Source organism: Camelus ferus, chromosome 5 (genome assembly GCF_009834535.1).
Source record: "Camelus ferus isolate YT-003-E chromosome 5, BCGSAC_Cfer_1.0, whole genome shotgun sequence".
NCBI classification, from domain to species: Eukaryota; Metazoa; Chordata; class Mammalia; order Artiodactyla; family Camelidae; genus Camelus; species Camelus ferus.
This window is the reverse complement of record NC_045700.1, coordinates 21,555,276-21,574,434: the sequence shown is the minus strand read 5'-3', so window position 1 is coordinate 21,574,434 and position 19,159 is coordinate 21,555,276. Positions and strand designations below refer to the sequence as shown.

Sequence of the window (19,159 nt, the reverse complement as noted above, 5' to 3'; positions counted from 1 at the left end):
TTTTTTCTTTTTCTTTTTATTTTAACCTTAGAAAACAGACTTACGAGATTATCCAGATCAGGGGCTTACTGCTGTTAGCAATACTAACTTTACCATCATTGATTCTTGGCTTACTGCGACTTGTGTTGCTTTGTGATTATTTTCTGTGTTCTGCTACAGTGTTCTAAAGTGCAAGGGCCTTGTGTAGTTGTCAAAATAGAGTAAAATCTTGTCTCTGCTTATAAATGATAGCTTGATCCTCACAGATAATTGAAGAAACAAGGCCACAGGCTTTGTTGACCAATGATTGAAATTATTCTCCCACAAAAAATTCTTCACACACACAAAGATTGTACCTGACAAGTAATTTTAGAGCAGGCATTTATTTATAATTGATTCATAAGGAAGTAAGAAAATGCGATTATTTTGTATGACTCAGCTTTGCCAAATTAACAAGAAAATTTTGTTTTATGTGAATCTGTACATATTTTAGGTCACCTGAGTAAAAATAGCAGAGTTTAAATCCTGAAAATGGTTTTTGGTAAGCTGCAGCAATCTCCAAATCAACACCCCATATTATGTTTTCAAAAACTGAATCCAATATACTTTGTGAAATCAACTCAAACTAGCAAATACTGTGGCCAAAGAACCCAATAAGTTAGAGAAAACATGTTAAAAATATGTCATAACATTACCAGGAATGTCACTGACTTTCAGTGAATATTTATACATACATACTTTATATACTATATTTTTATACTGCACATACTTTATATACTATAAAACTCATTGCCTCGTAGAAAAATGCAGGCTTTATAAAAATGTATTTCTGCTAACATGATTGCTGCCGACCCTGCTGTGAGTAGGAAATGAGTACTCAACTTACAGAACTCAGTGCTGTGAACAAAATCTCAAAAAATGAAGCAGTTAAGCCATTGTAGCAAAATAATAATAATAATAATAGTAATAAAGTCAGTTAGTCCTGTTCCCTGATGAAGTAGAAGAGAGGATGTTTGGGTGAAATAACTATGCATAGATTGTGTCAGCCCTGTGAATCTGGAATATATCTGCAGTTTGAGAGGTTAAAATGTAAAGGACATCCCCATAGGGAAGAGGAACAGCAGCCTCTACTTCACAGAGATCCCCAGCTTGCCTCTGACTTTGCCCTTCTGTTCAGATCCCCCTCTTCTTCTTTCAGAACCTCTCTGCTCTCTCTCTTTGGGGATGATAGGAAGGGTGATGACCTGCTTCCTGCTGGGGCTGAACAGTATAGTCATATAAAAAAGGCAATAAAAAATAGTTTAAAAAAAAAAAAAAAGAAGAAGAAAAAGAACCTTACCACTATCCAGGGGATTGCTGATGATTATAGTTACAAATGTTGAAGAAGGAATTTTCCTACAGTGATACTGAAATTGCACATCCAGGAACAAAGAAATAATTGTAATATGAAGTGACCAGTTATATACCAGTGTATTCCAGTCCCTCAGACTGCCTGGGCAATGGATGATAACTAGCTGAAAGTTTGTGTTTCACTAAAATTTAGGAGTGGTTTTCTTAGAATTGAGTTAGTTATCTCTTTGGACACATTTTGGAATTTTTTAAACCTCAAAGATTGTAAAATGTAACCCATTGGGGTTCCCAGTTTTACTTGGAATAGTATGTACAAAATAAACATAAAAAAACTTTGAAACATTAAAATCAGGTAAAGCAGTAGATATTTGATAATACCTAGATTAAAATAAAGCAATTATTTGATGATTCAACCAAGTCTAGGACCCAAAGATTGCTACATCTAAGTTTCATAGGCACTTTGATACTTCTTTGAAGAGATAGAGTTTCCCTCCCCTTGAGTGTGGGCTGGACTTAGTGACTTAATTCTAATAAATAAAATACGACAGATCTGATGATGTGTGACTTTGGAGATGAGGTCATAAAAGGAATGAAGCTTCCTCCTTGGGCCCTCTTTCTTGAATCCCCCACTCTGGGCAAAGCCAAGTGATATGTTACAAGGTCACACAAATGACCCAGTGGAGAAGTCCACGCAGCAAGGAACTCAGACCTCCAGCCAACAGCCATATGAGTGAGTCATCTTGAAAGCAGAACCTGCTGCCTAGATTTCAGTTGACTACATCCAAACTCAGTGCATGACAGTAACCTCAGGGGAGACTCCAAACTGGAGCCACCCACATAGAGGTTCCCAGATTTCTGATCCACAGGAAACAATAAATGTTTATTGTTTCAAGATACCAAGTTACACAACAATAGATAACTAGGTCATATGTCATTCCATCCACAGAACTCATTCATTTATGAACAGATTTACAAGTCCAAATACTTATTTAGTAGAGTGAGGCAAGTCATGAATAGTGAAGTGTGTCAGGTATAATAAAACCCAGTATCTCCAAGAGGATAATAAGCAGCAACTGAGTCTCAGCTTCAGTATCTAGACTGACTTGGGAGGGGCAGGCAGTGCGATACAACTGGAGAGAGCTGATGCTCCACTGGAGGTAGAACACCTCTCAGCTCCACTTAGTTTGCCATAAAGACCATTAAACAGTGGTGCCGGATCATTCATTTTTCATGAGAAACAAAATATCTAGGTTTTTTTTTTTAACTCACAATTTTGAAATGTTAGCAAATAATCACATTAAAAAATACAACACAGGTTAGTATACTGTATGGGTTAACACTATACAAACCAAGCAAATTAACAAACAACAACAAAAAATACCATCACAACAATCCTTTGTGTGCTTGATTTAGCCCAGAGGCACCAGTTAGTTACCACCTTCTGGTTCCATCATCTTTTATACTGGTGACATTGAATTGTTGAGGGAAGAGGATGGAGTTTAGGTAACTAAATGCCCAGCTGGACTATTAGAGGGAATTTGGTAGAAGAAACTAATAATCGAGTAGAGCTGGTGTGATTTACAGAGAAGGGGCTCCTTTCCTGGAGAACAGGACATGCGACTTCGCACCAAGCTTTGGTGGTCTTGTTCGGGCAGACCTTGCATACTGCCTGATGTAAAATCAGATGAAGAACATATGAATGTGAGGTCAGTCTCTTATTTGAGTCCAACTGTTGATAAGGAAATGTAACTTCTAGATGCAGAGCTTGCACCCTAACAGCAGTGGATACTCAATCCCGTTCATTCTTTCAACAAATATCATTAGTGCCTACTATATCCTAGGCCCTCTGTAGATGGTGATGAGAATCCTGACTTCGTCAAACTTGCAGAAAAATGAGGCAAAGTAAGGAAACGAGATTAAAAAATAAATGGGGTAGGAATAAAATTTTAGATTTTAGGTTGAGTGGTCAAGAAGAGTGAAGGAATGCCATGTGAACAAACAGAAACTGCTTTAGTTGTTCATCTGTTGTTCAGTTTTTGTTGTGTTTTTACATGCTTTTGTTTTTGAAAAAATATAAAGGGTATTTCAGTTACATCAAAATAAATCTTCGCGGGTGATGCTGGTAGTTCACCAGGTCGGACGTCTTTTAAGTTCACAATGGTTCGAATACAGCGGTTCCTGTGTTTTACCTTTTCTCCAGTGACTCCCATGGTCAGAAGTGATTTACATACTGCATAAGCAGCTCTTTGATGAGGACTCTTAACATCTTCTGCTATGGACTGAATGTGTGTTCCCCCAAATTCATATGTTGAAGCTCTAATATGATGCTATGAGGAAGGTGAGACCTTGGGAGGTCATTAGGTGATGGCATTAGAGCTCCCATGATTGGATTAGTGTCCTTCTAAAAAGAGACCAGAGAGCTTGCCTCTCTCTCTGCCATGTGAGAACATAGCAAAGAAGTGCTGGCATCCTGCTCTCGGACTTCCAGCCTCCAGAACTGTGAGAAATACATTTCTGTTAAGTCACTCAATCTATGGTATTTCTGTTAGAACAGTCCCAACTAGCTAAAACATCTTTCCTGTTTCTAAATATAAGCTGACTAGCCTGTAATTTCGAACATCCAATTCTTCCCCATTTTAAAGAGTGACTTTGTCAGGTATCTTTTCCACACCTCAGAGCTAACAAATGCAGTAGTGTCTGCCTTCAAATACAATAGCCAATAGCTCTAAAATTATATTGACTAGTTGTTTTTCTTAGAGAATTTTTATTAGTTCTTTCTAAAAGAATTTTCTTTTGTAAATATTCTTCAGTTTCATGATATAATAAGGTTACTCTGAAATATTTCCTTACATGGCTTTTAAGTGGCTCATGTTATGAAATAGTGTATAGTCAACCATGGTGGATTCAACTGTTGATTAGTTAGTTTTCAGATATAGAACTTTTTCTATGTTTTTATGCACCTTCTCCTCATAACTTTTGGCATTTTCCTGACCATTAATGCCTACAGGAGACCAGGGTAATCAGAAGTTAATCACATTGCCATTCACTGTTAAGTGCCTTTATGAGAAGAAGTAGCTTCAAACTATTGACTAAAGTTCGGGTTTGTGGGTTACTTGTGAATTATATTTAGCGCACTGTTCCTTGTCATTGTCAGTGTGTGCAGTTTGAGAGCAGACTGTATATATGGAATTCATGCTGAAGGGAAAGTTAGAAAAATCAATTCATGGAACTGAGAGAAAATATACAAATTACAACAAAGGTACTGGCAGAAATAGGCTTAATAATATTTGGAGAAAATTAAGATGGGATTCAGAAAACAGCAGGATGGTCACCTACATGTATTTTGTACTTTTAGGGTGAGGCAGGGAAGACCTGGGGTAAACGGGACACAGATTTAAAATAGAAGTGAGGATATAGGAATTATTCAAGCAAACTTGAAATGTGTGTGTCTGTATAGAAAATCCTTGGCATTTGTAGATTTAACGATCAAAGTCTTACTTAATCATGAGTGATCATACAGTCCATTAAAACGTGTCACGTGGTAATCTGTCAAGTTGGGCTAGGGCAAGAGTTTGAGTCCTGGGCACTACGAGGACTCTGAGTTTGAATTTAAATCTCCACCCCACACTCACACCTCGTGAGCTATGTATTCATTAGCTCATGTTCTACCCCATTGCATACACAGTATTCTCACTGAGAGTTGAGTATACATCTACTATTTTTTGTTTTCTGATACTATATGATCTTTGGAAATTATGTTTACCATGGTATTTATAGATAGGAATTACAAAGTTAACATAGCACAATCTTCTTGAATGTCAAGGGATGTGTGTGTGTGTGTGTGTGTGTGTGTATATATATATATATATATATAGCCTTCATTATGTGATTAAATCACAAATTTTTAGAATTAAATGTGACCTTAGAGGTCACTAAAGTTATTTTGTCTGTTGAAGTGTGAGTTTAGATTCCTCTCCCGACTATTCACTAACCAGCTGTGGATCTTGAGTAACTGTTGAACTCTAGGCCTTCATTTTCAAGTCTACAAAAATATGAGCTTTGTCCATATCAACTACAAAATCTTAAAAACCTTGTATTATTTTACCACTAATGTGCTGATCTAGCATGGAGGAAATAGTTTAAAATAAACCATTATCTAAGTCGAAATAACACAAGGGAGACAATAAAAATTGGGGCCAAAAATAAAACTTATGTGTGAAGTTATGTAAATCAGAGCTCGTAGTAATCTGTTTTAAAAGTTGGGGAAAATTATTCCATTTTGACTTTTTGTTGAAAATTTGATGGATATTTTCAACATAGGATTGCTTAAATTATTTGTTTTAGAATAAAGTGGTACTTTTTACAAATATCTAAATAACTGTCTTCAGCATCCATCTGATCTTTCACTTACAAAAATGAGCAAGCTTCTCTTTAAAATAAAAGGAACTTTGAATCACAGTAAAGGCAAAAATAATTACACATTTCTATGAATTCTTAAGCCCTCTCAGTTGAATTTTTGTGTTATCAATCACAGTTTAAATATATTATACTATTGATCTGTTTCAAGTAGCAATTTGCCGAAATAGGCTTAATATGTAAATATTAGAAGGATATTGAATTTTGGGTACTGTTAAGATCAATCAAGGAGGAGAAAAAGGCATGTTCTTTGCCCATTTTCAGTCTCTTATCAGAAACAAACTCAACCCCATAATGAGTACAAAGCTGGCTTCTCTTGATTTGGTTATGAACACATTTATTTTAAATCAGTGTTAACAAGATAAACCAATCATTTGCCTTTTAGGGAGCCCTTGAAAGGCTTTACTAAATGTAGCCCTTTAAGACACTTGTTCATACTGTTCATAGGCTCACTTCACAAATTTGAAGTCATCTTAGTAGGTGCTGTAAAGATTTCCAGTGCATGGATAGTTGGCCATGGAAAGCCAAGGCTGTCATGTTGAAATGCTTCCAGAACCATCTGAATATCAGAGAAGGTCATATTTATTTGCTTGAGAATGAATACAGTGTTAACACTGTTGGGGATTGAATTTTGAATGTTCCCACTGGAATTTCTACAACAAAGCACGATCATCTTGTCTCTCTGCTGACTGAAAAAAAAAATTCTAAGCTTAATAGCAAAAAAAAATTTGTCTTTACCTACACTAACACTGAAGCTCTTGGCTAATTTCTCAATGATACCCTTTTTTATTTATATCTGTCTTTTTAGCAAATTATTGTTGAGTGTAATGACATGTTAGGATTTATTAAAAATGAAGCATATCTAGCACTCTGCACATTTTTTGTGAATTTCCTCAGAAATATAATGTACTTTATAAATAAGGATAGAAATTTGAAAAATATGTGTGCAATCAACAGCCCAGTAAAATTGGCATGCAGAAATCATCAAAACCCTGTTTTTCTACTTTACTTCGTAAGATAAATTATTATGGCAAGTTGTCACGGCATCTATGGAACATTATAAATGACGGCAAGTGACAGGCTGTGAGTTGGGTGCATTTAGTCTCATTAAGACCCTGATACTGAGCACTTGGAGACTTGCATTGAAATCTAGTCTGAAAGGGTTCTGTATGCTATTTTCTTATGACAAATTGGCAAACCTGATAACCTGAAAGTTCTTGACTTCAGTAGTGCACCTTAAGAAGTCATTTCCTGTTTTGTACAAGGCAAGTCCGCTTTATATGTTGTCAAGTGCAGGTTTTTTGTTTTTTTGTTTTTTTTAAATCAAACCTTTGTGACTATTTCTCTCCCTCTGAATGTGAAAAGAGGCTGAAGCTTAATTTCAAAGGAGTCTTTACTTCTTATGAGACTCTCTCCCTCCCTTCCTTTCTTTTCTTCTTTCTTCTAATCCTCCCTCCATTCTGCTATTTCTTGGATTTCCAGGGGGTTTTTTTGTTTGCTTGGTTAGTTTTTTTGTTGTTGTTTTTTGTTTGTTTTGTGTCTAATAGCTCTGCCCCTTTATTTGCTTTGTTGTATTTTTTAAATTTTTTATTGAAGTATAGTCAGTTACAATGTGTCAATTTCTGGTGTACAGCACAATGTCCAAGTCATGCATATACATACATATATTCATTTTCATATTCTTTTTCCTTACAGATATATATAAGATATTGAATATAGTTCCCTGCACTATACAGAAGAAACTTTTTAAAATCTATTTTTATGTATAGTGGCTAACATTGGTAAATCTCAAACTCACAAATTTATCTCTTGACACCCCCTTTCCCTGGTAACCATAAGATTGTTTACTATGTCTGCATCTGTTTCTGTTTTGTAGATGAGTTCATAGTGTCCTTTTTTTTCTTTTTTCTTTTTTTTAGATTCCACATATGATTGACAGCATATGATTTTTTTTTTTCTTTCTGGCTTACTTCACTTAGAATAATGATCTGTAGTTTCATTATGTTGCTGCAAATGGTGTTATTCTATGCTTTTTTATGACTAAGTAGTATTCCATGTTCCATATATAAATATACCACAGCTTATTTATCTATTCATCTGTCAGTGGGCATTTAGGTTGTTTCTATGTCTTGGCTATTCTGTATAGTGCTGCTGTGAACATTGGGGTGCATGTATCTTTTTGAATTAGACTTCCCTCCAGATACATGCCCAGGAGTGGGATTGCTGGATTATATGGCAAGTCAATGTTTAGTTTTTTGAGGAATCTCCATAACTGTTTTCCGTAATGCACCAAAGTGCGTTCCCACCAGCAGTGTAAGAGGGCTCCCTTTTCTCCACACCCTCTCCAGCATTTGTCACTCATGAATTTTTGAATGATGGCCATTCTGACTTGTGTGAGGTGAAACCTCATTGTAGTTATGATTTGCATTTCTCTGATAATTAGTGACATTGAGCATTTTTTCATGTGCTTATTGGTCTTCTGCCCATTTTTGGATTGGATTTTTTGTTGTTGTTGTTGTTGTTGTTATTAAATGTATGAGCTGTTTATATATTCTGAAATGTAAGCCTTTGTCAGTCTCATCTTTTGCAAATATTTTCTACCATTCCGTAGGTTGTCATTTTGTTTTGCTTATGGTTTCCTTTGCTGTGTAAAAGCTTTTAAGTTTAATTAGGTCCCATTTGTTTATTTTGCTCTTATGTCTATTGCCTTGGTAGACTGCCCTGGGAGAACATTGCTAAGATTTATATCAGAGAATATTTTGTCTATGTTTTCTTCTAGGAGATTTATTGTGTCTTGTCTTATATTTGCTTTGTTTTTTGTTTTCCCTTCACAGCTGAGTTAGGGACTTACCAACACTGGGCTCCTTCAACAATTCCTTCACTTCTGTTCGCTCTTCTTATCTCCAGTCTCCAGACTGTTAAGACCTGCTAGGTTCAGACCTGCTGTGGTACCCCCTCCTTAGCCATGATATTTCAGAAGCTGACATAAGCACCCACAACTTACTCTGAAATGCTCATTTTTTTCTCTCCTTTTCATTCACCAAAGGTCATTTGCCCCAACATTATTCATTTTACCTTATAGATAAGGGAACTAAGAGTCAATACATTTTATTAAAACCTAAACCATTATTAATCCTACTTTATAGATAAAGAAAGAAGGTCAATACAATTTGTGGGAACCCAGTCCTCTGAGACTCAGGCTCAGAGATCCTGACTCAAGTCAAGAGCTGTTTCCACTACCAGGAAGAGCCTTCCCTGCCATCACTCTGCTTTTCACTTGCTCCTCCCCTTCTCCTCAGTTGCAATACATCCAGGCAAACTGTTGCCCTGTCTCTGATTATGCCCTACTTATTTCTCTCTGTCTTGCTAACCCTTGTTTCTTGACTGCTTTCCGTATTTATCAGCTACCCTAGTGGGTGACATGCCACCCTGCAAGGCCAACTTCAGCTAACCCTCAGTGATTTGAAATTTTCCCCTCCTCTGAACCCCTTTGTGTTTTTCTAATACAGTGGAACATTTTTTTGTGTAATGAGTGAACGTCTCACTTCTGCATAATTCGAGACCACATTTTATCCATATATGCATCATTCATGACACACAGCAAGGTGCTTTGCACTGAGTACATTTCAATAAGTAACAATAGAATATATGAATAAATAAAACAACGACCACCTACACACCAAACATTGGCCACAGTGATCAAAATATATTTGCATTTGAAGCAGGCAAATGTTTACATAGAATGATCACAACCATAAATAAACTGTACAATTTAAATACATACTGAAATAAATATAAAAAGAAAATACTTTGAAATACTAGGATTTGAAGTGAAAAGGGAAGGAAATTAATAACATGATAAATGTGTAAAATACAGTCAGTCGTTCTCAACATATTATATACACATATGTATATAGAAATGTGAGAAAAGAAGGATTATATTGGATTATGTTTATTCTCAAAAGAACTAAACAGCTTAAAGGAAGAGGAAGGAGAGGAAAAAAAAAAAAGAATACTCCAAAACACACACAAGTAATAGAGTTCCAGAACAAAACAAAAACTTTGATGTTTGGAATATTTTAGGCTCTTAAAAGTAGTCTCTCACAGCTGGGCCTAACAGCATTATTCTTTTTAATACCAATAATTGATAGTCTAAAAAAAGCGTTCTAATATTTAATTTATAAATCCTAACTCATGTAATTCTCACAGCAGTTGCCTGAGAGAGCTACCATTAACACAGCTTAATCCAGAGCCCCCAGCGAGGTTCAGCTAGCCTAAATTAATCACTCAGTGTTACCTGGTTAATAAATAGTGTAGCAAGCTTTCTAATTGATGATTCTTAGTCTTTAAAGCTTGTGTTTTTTCCCAGGAATTTGTCTTGTAGATATAGTTACACCAAGATGTATGTGCACTGAGATGTATGCAAGAATAAACTTTGAAGTGGTACTTGAAGTTAGAAATGTCTGGGGGGAGAACTTACATGTGTATTATAAAGGATTAGCAAATCAGGAAATACTCATGTACAGTGAAATATTATGCAACTGTTAAAAGTGAGGTAAATCTGTACATTGATTGGAACCATTCTCTAAAATATGTTTTAATTGAAAATAACTAGGTTCAAAAAGCCTATACAGAATGCTCCAGCTTTTATCATATGTATGTGTTTCTTTGATTTAAAAAAGACATTTATATTTTATAAATCATATGCTTTTATCCATTATGCTGCACTTTTATCTCAATGATGATTGCTCAGAGAGCATCTGCTCTCTAAATTGACACTTCAGTGCTAACAGACGCAGTAACCCTGCAAAGGACATACTATGACTGCAGTATTACTGCTGAAAACAATGTGGGAGGTCCAAGGTCAAAGCTGGATCTCTGACATAGTTCTGTCTACCTCCAAAGTTAGATTTCTTCTCACTGTGCCAGTGATTCTTAACCCAAGGTGATTTTTGTCCACTAGGGAATATTTGTCAATGTCTGAAGACATTTAGATCACAGCTGCTGGGTAGAAAGGGTTTCTACTTGCATTCTAGCGGGTGAAAAACAGAGATAGTAGTAAACATCCTACAAAGCACAGTAGAGACCCCCATAACAAGGGACTGTTTGTCCCAAAATGTCAAAAGTGCCAAGGTTAAGAAACCTGCTCTATACCAAAACCATTTCTTCTGATCCCCAGTGACCAGTCAGCTTTATGAAGCCTGATATTTTAACTGTAGGTTTATCATCACAAATTTTGGTTAAAGTAGAAATCCTTAAAAATATAAATAAATAAAAGTGAATACCTGGCGTTCATAAAAGCTGCTGGTTTGAAATTGTCTTGGAGTGAAAGATAGGGTGGCCGACAAGGGAGGGCCTATATATGTCTTTCATATTTGTTTTCTTTCTTGGAAATGCAACTTAATGAAAAAGCATCAAGATTTGCTTCTCTTATGCTTCTATTTATCCTTCTGTATGGCATCATAATACAAAAGCACACTTACCTTTCCCAGTGTTGATTATTTACCCATTCAACAATTCATCAAGTGACTGTTTTGAGCCAGATACTATTTAGGTGCTAGGTAAACAGCAGGGCATGAAGCAGGTAACAGTTCCATCATTAAAGGGCCAGTATTCCCAGTGTGGGAAAACAGTATACAGTTGACCCTTGAACAGCATGGATTTGAACTGCCTGGGTCCACTTATGTGGGGGTTTTTTCCAGTAGTAAATACAACATGATCTATATGTAAATACTACAGTACAACATGATCTGCAGTTGGTTGAAACCTTGGATGCAGAACCGCAGATAAGGAGGAACCACGGAGTCAGAGAACCGACTGTAAATTCTACTCAAGACTTTCAACTTTGAGAAGGGTCAGTGTCCCTAATACCGAGTTGTCCAAGGGTCAGACGTATAAGCAAATAAACAAGTGAAATAAAGTTTGTCAGGTGGCAAAAATACTAATGGAGAAAATTCAACCAGGGCATAAGAATGGGGAATACAGTGTTGGGTTGGAAGAAAGGAACCAGAAAAATGACAATTTAAAATACAGGGTTCATGGTAGTTTTCACTGGGAAGTGACAGTTGAACAAGAATCTGCAGGAAGTGAGTCATTCAGATGTCTGAGGGAAGAAAGTTTAAGCAAGAGATAAAATAGGAAATGCAAATTTACAATTGGACTATATTTTGAAACATTTTTTGTTTTTAGAAGAGTTTTTTGTTTTGTTTTGTTTTAATGCTATTAGGCATCCAACTTACTTTATTCTTCCTTGGAGTTTTTGCTGTGTTTTTAAAAAAACCTGATGTTTCATGTATTTTTACTACTGCCATTAAAGTAATCTACTAAAATAGGAATGTATAGTTAACTTATGCATGTAATATGAGCTAAAAGCAGTAATCTCCGATAACTTTACTTCTCTCAAGGAAAGCTTTTAATTTTTATGTGTATGAAATTCTTAATGATGATGAAATTAGTTCTGCCCCATGTGTTTTGCTTTATTTCCAATTTACTTTATACAAATTTGCTATTAATGATTATGCATTTTAATAAGAAAAAAGGGAAATTTCTAGTAAATATGATTATGTCAAGCTGTTATGGTTAATGTTTATAGAAATAATAAACCATAAAATCAGTCATATGAAGAAAATAATTATAGTCATTTGAAACAAACTTAACTTTGAAGAACTTCTAGTTTGTCACCTTAATTTCACATGTTCTAAAATTAAAAGCTTGAATGATTTATATGTTTATGATATATTATGCCAGTTAAAATTATCCAGATTTAGAAAAATTAAAGACATATTCTTTAAAAAAGATAGACTTTTTTTTGAGAGAATGATCTCTGGATACCAGGTTATACATTTATAAAATATTACTCAGTAGAAAGCATTCATGAAATACAGAATATAATGCTTGAGAATGGTTCTTTTAATTAAGAGTCTTTAAAACAGATCAGAAAAATAATTCCAGTTTCTGGCTATCACAGAGATTGAAAATTGTTAATTCTCTTAGATATATGAATGATCATCAGCACAATTATAATAGATATTTATATAATTATTATTGTCTTGTTCATACCTAAATTATGTAAGCATGTTCATTAAGAAAATACAAGCGATGAAAAGCTGGACAAATAACACATCATTTAAAAGCATTCAGGTGATCTTAAATCGTGTTTACAACTACTTTTCAGCAAGATTCAGTGATTTAATTTTTATACTTTTATTGCATTTCTGTCTGTGGTTTGATGTATACAAACCAGTTTATTTTAGTTGCACTATAATTATGCTATATATTTAAAGTGATTCTGCTCTCAAATTATACTTTTTAAAAGGGGACGTTACTTTTTAGTGCACATTGAGCAATGACACTTAGTTCAAAGAACTTCAAATACATCCACCTAAATTTTCTAAGCCATCAGTCTTCTAATTGCTATAATACTATTCATTAGAGTAACAGTAATATATGAAATATAACCAGGCAATTTGCCCAGCACTAAGTGTAGTACATAGTTGTCTTCTCTAAGTACTCAAACCACCATTAATGAAAACTAATAGCCCATCAAAATTTACATTAAAAGTACTATGAGAAATCTCCAAAGGACTATCTGTGATTCTAATCCAGCAATTTTTGTCACCTTAAATTGCTGTGTTCCAATATGTTTTACTCTTCTTAATGCTAATTACCTAACAGAATGGATAAATACTCCAATTGCAAAGTACATCAAGTACTATTTTTTTTAACCAGATTATAATTAGTGATCAGAGAATGGTCTCATTAACATAAATGGAATAATTAAATCATCTCAGCTTTTCCGTACTTTAAAAGCATTAGATAGTGATTGTTTCCCCTTTGTAAACTACTAAAGGTTAACTTTTCTGGACTCATTTTCAGGAAAAAAAAAATGACATTGTTCATGTTTATGGCATGAAAAAAGTAATAAATTCGACAATGCATCCTTTTCTGAGCAGAGACATAATTACTTTGTATTTCCCCATGTCTTGCTCTTCATATGAAAAGAAGAAAACTCGTTCTGCTCGCCGCAGGACAGGGCAGTAAATCGGGAGACGAGGTGTTGGGGCAAGGAATAGCGACTTTATTCGGAAAGCCGGCAGACTGAGAGATGGCTGACTAATGTCTTGGAGAACCATCCTCCTCTAGTCAGAATGCAGGCTCCTTTTATACAAAAAATAAGGGAGGGTGAAGGAAAACAAGGGAGGGGGTGTGGCCGATTGTTGTAATCTTCCTCCTGCAGGCATTCTTTATTCTTGTGGCCATCCTTGAGGGCTAGGTCATGGTGTCCCTGTAAACCTCCAACAAAATGAAGGTTATTCTCTGCTACCATAGAACTGCACAAAGATTTCCTCATGCTTCGCAGACCACTGTGCAATTTAAAACATAAGAATTTTTCTTGAATTTCTTTTAATATTTTCAGATCTTGGTTGACCTTGGGTACCTGAAACCATGGAAAGTGAAACCTCAAATAAGGAGGGGTTATTGTATTTGGCAGTTTTGTTCAACCCAAATTAGACATGGGTAGGTGGCATCTGATCAGAGAGGATTTGAGGAGGGGAATGTATGAACCTAGACTTAGGTAAATTAAAAATAAAAACTTGTATTTGAACGTCAATAACTAATTTTCTATTTTTTCCCTTTTCATAATCAGTATCAACGCAAAGTTGAAATAAATGTTTGCATCAGTTTAATTCTAATTAATAATGTTCCATAATTTAAACTATAACCATTCAAGGAGTATCTTCAGTAGTATGGGAAAACAGAAGAGACCATAAATTATGTGCACTTGTAAGAAATTTTGTGCTTTTAGGGTTTTAAATTGTTAGGTATAGTTGTTCTGTATGTGTGGATACAGATGTTTCAAAGATGAGCAGTACTCAAAAGACCAGTGATGAGATTATTTTGTGCTAAATTGGCTCATAATAAGATTATATGTGGGAGGAAAAAAGATTCTGTTATCTTGGAATAGAGATTGAGAGCTTTGCCTAAAAGATGTGATGAGATTTAAAAGGACAGATAGGTGACCCAGAAACCTTTGCAAGAGGACTCTTTGGTTTCTGGAATAGTAAGATAAGAATAATACTTGTGGCACTGTAAGGACTGCTAAGATTTCAGTTTTGAAGAACATTTTTGTTAAGAGTGGATCTGACTTCATCTCTAATACTACCTTAAGTGGAGGCAAAGCTATCAAGACTTCTTAAATTGGAACACTTCTTATATTTCCATTGTATGGACAGAATACATAAAAGCTGGATGGTTATAGAAAATAGCCATAACATATAATATCAGTAAAATTTCAAAATTATTTAAACATATTCTATCATTTGAAAATTTATCTGGACAGCACCCTTGAAACATGTTTTTGTTTTTTTTGAAATAGCCACGATACCTCCAAATTATTTCCGTGCAAATTGAATCTAGGCATTCATGTATTTTTTTCCTTTCATGATGTTGTGCCATCCATATTTTTTCATAGGGAATTCTTATTCTGAGAAATCTAGCCAAAATTGGAAAATACTTGGTGTAAAATGACAAAAATTATCTTACCGCTTTCTTCTTAAAAAACAATGTATTAATAGTTATCATTTTGCTTAAGACCCCAAATATAATGGTCACTGTATGACTTTGGAAATTCAGAGTTGTATTCTTTCTTCAAGAACATTTTACTGTGACTTATTTCTAATATACTAAGTTCTTATCTTGTGGATTTCCATCTATGAGAATGAGGGCACAATGAAGTGATCAAGTAAGGATGCTGGTTCTGAGTTTCTTTATGAAAAGCACATGCATTTTTGTGTGTTTTATGATTCAAATTTAAAACACAGCATTTATGACTTAATAGACTATAAAATAAAGGATTATGAGATGATGCTTACTTTGCAAACAACAATTTTATTTTTATTTTCTGGTTCAAGAGTGTGCACCAGCTGGCAGCTATCCCATTCAATTCAATTCAAAGTATTGAGTAGCAATGACATAATATTTTGGTAACATTATTTAAATGGGTCATGTTTCCCCCTGAAATGTGCTATAATGTGGAGGTTTTACATGTTTTTATTTTCAAGTGAATAGATAGATCATAGTAAATTATTTGGAAAAGACAGGAACATGGCAAATGGGAGCAGCAAAGATCATTCATTTGTGACAGTATTTATTTTTTAACCTTTTTCCCAGTAATATATTTATATTTACACCCACATATATATTTCTAGTCAGTAAATTTTACAGTATTAATTATTTGGCAGTGTCAGGAGTTGGGTAGTAACTACAACAACAACATTCATATTTTAATAATAAGGACAGAGCAATAAATTATCCAAGATAGAACAGCCATTTGAAGCAATTTTTTAAATATTGGAACCTTATAATATACAGTGTGTTCAAACAGAATAAAATACTAGTTTGTTGATTCTCATATAATATCAAAAGAAAAAAATTGCTCCAGAAGCACCCTATAAAGATGATTTAAATTAATTGAAATCAAAATTGAGTATTAATTGACTAATAATTAATTGAGTAAATGATTAAAAAATGAATAGAATAATATAATTTAAAGATCTCAGAAATTTTTGTCATAGAACTCTGATTTAAAACTTTACTTAGAAAAAAAAAACTTAGAAAAGTTAAAATTTATAACATGTCTTTTAAAAAATTATATATCAAGTTCCTTTCACTTTTAATTTGTTGTAAACGTTGATTTCTAGGTCAGTAAACATTTCTACAATATAATTTTAATGTTTACATAATATTCTACTGTATACTTAAATATATTTTATTTAAATAATTACTTGTATATAAACATTTAATATTTAAAGTTTGTTTAAATTATAGATATTGTAATGACTATCCCTGTAACTATTTATTTGCAGAGCTTAGAGTACAGTTTTAGCTGTAGCATTTCTGAGTCAGATGGTTTACACATTTTTAAGTCTTCACTTGCACTCATAGGCATTCTGTCAGTTGATGATATCAGTGCTGTTCTTCCCAGCCCTCCCCCTGTTCCATTTGAAATGTCTATAGTTAGACACCTAGTTTCCTTTATTTCATTCAGGGTGCATGATTCTCAGACCCTTCTACGTTATGATTGTCATCTTCTTAGCCTCATTCCATTTCTCAGAGTCCTTCCAAAAGCTGAAAACCGAGACCTGAACATAAAAATGAGGATATATTTAGGATAAGATTTACTGAGATTTATACTTCATGGGCACTATTATACACAGGGTTTGGTTACCAGGAACAGAGACCTTCATTATGGGAAGAAACGTCTATTATAAAAATACATGTGACTCCAAAATTAAATAGAAATTTCAACACAATCCAAGATTAGAAACCATAGAAAGCCTGTCATACAGGCAGACCTGGAAGGGCAATCTGATACGGGGTAGTTCTAGTGACTTCTGCAGCAAAAGTTAATGGATGGTTGGCTCGACCCATGGTCCACTATGGCTCCTTCTACCCCATTTTCCAAATGAGCAGAGGTTATCAAGGAAAGTAAAATCTTACCAAAAAATATAGAGCTTGGTTGATTTAAAGGAAGTGCACAAGAGAGCCCCAGAGATTGCTGTTCTGACAGACAAAGGAACACTGTATTCTTTTAATATTCACATTATTGGCTTTTTTTTTTTAACATTTTTTTTATTGAGTAATATTCACACTATTGTGATTCCAAGTCCCAATCTGCTCAGAACATCAGGAGGTCCAATCTTAAGATGACCTACCTTAAAAATTGCGCAGCATGATTAAACCTGCTTGTTTTGATTTTTAAAATGTATTTATTTACTTATTTGTTTAAAATTTTTGAATCTACGAGTCTAATCACCTGCTAGATCATCCAGTTGGAAATATGTGGTAAATTGGATGGAAACAAGAGTCATGAACTGAGAAGAGAGGCAGATACTTGTTCACCAGTTTAGGTTTAGGTATTCACTGATTAGACTATTTTTTAACATTTAAAATAGAACTTTTTGCCAAAATAAACACAATAATGTATTAAAAGTGACTTCCGAAATTATCCAAATTATTTTTAAACATGATTTTTTAATTTTTTTAACTGTTAAGTTTTTTGGCAAATTTTTTTAAAATATGAAATTTTTATTTTAGATCTTAGTTTATATTTACATTGACAGGGAGCCCTGAATTAATCCAGGTTCACCAGGGTATCTTTCTCTAAGCCCTTATGGTTTACATCTTCCCTTTAAAATGTATACCTATCTTTTAATTAAGTTGTCATTCACAAAGGTATTCTGGAGGAAAAAAAATATGAATTAAACACCTATTAATTCTTCTTCATTTCTGTTACAGTGTAGCAATTTCTTATCTAACCCATAGGGGTCTATGGACTGAGTAAAGCTTAGTTTCTTACACAAAGCTGACTGTAACTCACAGAGCAACAGTTGGCTCTTTATTAACAACTGTAACTGAGACGGATCATTCTTTGATCTATACATTCTGACTAGTTTTAGCCTCTGAAGAAGGTCTTCCTTCTCCTGAACCTGCTTCACCAATTTTGCTTTTTCTTCATTTAATCCTCATTTGGGAAGATTCTCATTCCCATAATCAGTTTAGAGATGACTGCGGGGGCCAGTATCAAGTGATTCAGACCCGCGTGCATTGATATTCTTAAAGGGAGTCTTCAGATACTTGCTTTCTTCATAGTCGCTCTCGTTCAGTTTAAAATGTTCTTGAGTTTCCAAACTGCTTCCTGGTGTTGAAGATGCTGGATTCTTTGAAAAGTTCTGATCATTCTCTTCATCCTCTAGTTTAAGACATTTTAGCACAGCTGTGCCAAGAATTGAATGAAAACCCTGTTTTCCTGCATCATTTTCTCTAGGTGTTTTCGCTAAGTGTTGTAATCATAGGTGGTTTTCTTGAACTGGCTGTATGGGCTGATGGTGGACTGGCACAGGCCTGTGGTGTGCTAGGGAAAAACACAGATGGGTCTGCTAGACTTTTGATCTTGAAAATGTAATCTTGGTTTACCTCGAGGTGCAAACTCAACTCAGTTCCACAGCTGACCCCCGAAATGCGGCTCTCAGATACCCACTTGCCTCCCAGCACAGCACGTCCCACTGTGCCCCACCCCTGCCATCCCCAGAGAGTGCAAAAAGCACTGTCAGCTGCAGCTTTCTGCTTATTTTGATTTTAAGTTGATATTCCTATTCTTTGCACTCTCTAGAGGAACTCAGGCTACTTCCTAAGGAAGATCTTAATTGCTGACCTTTAGCCACTCCCTCTCTAGCCACTCCTCACTGCCTAGTGGACAGCTGGGACCCAACCTCAGACATGTCCCCGTTGACCGTGGCTGCCACGGAAGGAGCAGCATATGGTCACTCCTTGCTGCCTCGAGGTTCACTGATGAAACTCAGCATCAGAAGTTTGAGACGCCTTGGTATTTGGAAAAGTGAAGATCTGTTCCCCA

The 19,159-nt window shown here is 34.9% G+C and overlaps 1 protein-coding gene and 1 pseudogene across 2 annotated transcripts in view; one reads left to right on the top strand and one right to left on the bottom strand.

Moving 5' to 3' along the window:
• The window catches only part of LRP1B (LDL receptor related protein 1B), a 1,593,459-nt gene that overhangs the window by 1,082,532 nt on the left and 491,768 nt on the right, over positions 1–19,159 (top strand). The gene's annotated exons all lie outside the window — the stretch shown is intronic.
• Positions 18,006–19,025, bottom strand: LOC102521329 (annotated as a pseudogene).